Source organism: Helianthus annuus, chromosome 7 (assembly GCF_002127325.2).
Source record: "Helianthus annuus cultivar XRQ/B chromosome 7, HanXRQr2.0-SUNRISE, whole genome shotgun sequence".
In the NCBI taxonomy this organism is placed as follows: Eukaryota; Viridiplantae; Streptophyta; class Magnoliopsida; order Asterales; family Asteraceae; genus Helianthus; species Helianthus annuus.
This window is the reverse complement of record NC_035439.2, coordinates 2,260,304-2,262,999: the sequence shown is the minus strand read 5'-3', so window position 1 is coordinate 2,262,999 and position 2,696 is coordinate 2,260,304.

Genomic DNA, 2,696 nt, shown 5'->3' with positions numbered 1-2,696 from the left:
GAGAACGGAGTCCATTGGTGGATGCAAGTACTTCATTACCTTTATTGACGATTACTCTAGGAAAACTTGGGTATATTTTCTTAAACTCAAGTCCGAGGCATTGAATTATTTCAAACTATTCAAACCATTAACCGAAAATCAATCGGATCACACGATTAAAACGTTAAGAACAGATCGTGGAGGAGAATATTGTGGAAAATCATTTCAAGACTATTTAAAAGTAAATGGAATTCATCACCAACTCACAAACAGTTACTCACCCCAACAAAACGGAGTAGCGGAAAGAAAAAATAGAACACTAATGGAGTTAAGTCGAAGTATGTTGAGCATGATGAAATTGCCAAACAAGTTCTGGGCAGAAGCAATAGCATGCACCACATACATACTGAATCGAACGGTTACAAAGACTAGACCAAATGCAACTCCATTTGAAGCATGGAATGGAAGAAAACCAAATGTGGAACACTTAAAGGTTTTCGGTAGTGTAGCTTATGTCCACATATCCAAGCAGAAGTGGAATAAATTGGATGATAAAACGGAAAAGATGATATTTGTTGGGTACAGTGAAAATAGTAAAGGATATAAGCTGTTTAATCCTTTAACTAACAAGATCACTATAAGCAGAGATGTAATCTTTGATGAAAATAAAAGGTGGGTCATTAACAATGAATCAAATGAGACTCCATACATGATATTAGAGGATGGTACAGTACCGATGGATCAAAACATAGGTGATCAGAATCCTACTGATGAGCATCATGAACCAAATTCCGTTCAACTCGAAAGCATAACAGACAATGTGGAAGTAAACTCCGAACTAACCGAATCTCAACACATACAACAAAATCAAGATGACAGTGAGTTAGACCCCACATCAAGTCAAAGTCAACATAATGAGGAAAACTCCTCCACTGATTCTGAAAACGAAACGATTCGTACAAGAAACATCGAGAGTATTTATAGAGACACAAGGGCATTGACTAATGAAGAAATATTACAGAAGTAAAATGAGAATCAAGTGATCAATTTTGTGCTCTATGCTAGTATGGATCCCACCACTTACGAAGAAGCTAGTAAAGATGGGAAATGGATTGATGCAATGAACAAGGAAATGGAGTCAATCTACAAGAATAAAACCTGGGATCTGGTTGATCCCCCGAAAACTCAAAAACCCATAGGGGTTAAATGGATCTACAAGACAAAGTATGATGAGAGAGGGAATGTAGATAAATACAAAGCAAGATTGGTGGTAAAGGGGTATAAACAAAAATTCGGAATAGATTATCAAGAAGTATTTGCACCAGTGATTAGATTCGAGACAGTTCGTTTAGTACTGGCACTCGCGGCTCAAAATGACTGGTATTTACACCAAATGGACGTAAAAACTGCGTTCTTAAATGGAAAACTGAAGGAACAAGTCTATATAGATCAACCGCAAGGATATATCAAACCAGGAGAGGAAACTAAGGTATGTCATCTAAAACGAGCCCTGTATGGTTTAAAACAGGCACCAAGGGCCTGGTATAGCCGAATAGATACGTATTTCATATACCACGACTTTAGGAAGTGTACATATGAGCATACGTTGTACATTAAAGATACCAAAGACGGAAAATTGGTAATATGCTTATATGTGGATGATCTAATCATAGCCAGTAACTCTATGAAGTTAATTTCTGAGTTCAAAGATGAGATGAAAAAGGAATTTGAGATGACAGACATGGGAAAACTGCATTACTTTCTCGGCATGGAAGTTTGTTGGTGCACTTGTGTCTGTACTTTGTCTGTATTCGGTCTATATGTAAAACGATGTTCCTGTTAGTCTTGTAAGTTTGACCAAGTCAACCAAGTCAACCATCCTCCGGTATGACTTGGCCAAACAGTTAGAAGATGTTTGTATATGGTTGTCTGTCTCGAAGGATAAGAGATCGAAGGATGATGTGGATCCTTCGATCTCCTCGAAAGATATGCTTCGATTGATGGACCTCGAAAGATCATCCTTCGAGGTCCCTGTGAATCCTTCGAAGGCTTTGTGATCGATAGATGATCCTTCGACCATCTATCGGATCCTTCGGACAAGGCAACCTGTGCTGGGTATATATATACCCATGCAGTGTGTTAGACTAGATGAGATGCACACAGAAGGATAGAGAGATACTTGAGAGCATTCTGTCCGAAACACACACACACACTTTGAGAGTTTGCAAAACACATTTGTGAACACTGTGCTTGTAACCGGAACCTTTCATTCGCATTAATACAAGTGGTGTTAATCGGTGAATCTTTGTGTGTTTGTGTTTGTGCTTGTTTCATCCCGGTTTGCTCACTAGCTTGGATTCCGCACTTGCTAGTGGGTTAGTATAACAAGGTTTAGGTTCGTCATCCTCCGAGAGGGACCTACAAGTGGTATCAGAGCTAAGGCTCTTTACCTTGTTTAAAACCGGGTTTGTTCAAGTTCTTGGTGTGTTTGGACACTTGGTTTAGTACCCGTTTTGGTGGTTTTTCTTGCACTTTTAAACTGAAAAACGCGTTCTAAACCTTTCGGGAGTGTTCAAGGTTGGGTTGGGTAACTTAAAAACTTGTTTTTAAGTGTTTTGGTGATTTCCGGCCAAACTCCGGTCATAATTCCGGTGACTGGTTCTGGATAAGGATTTCCATTTTGGGCAATTTTTGTTTGAAAAATTCTGAGTTGGTAA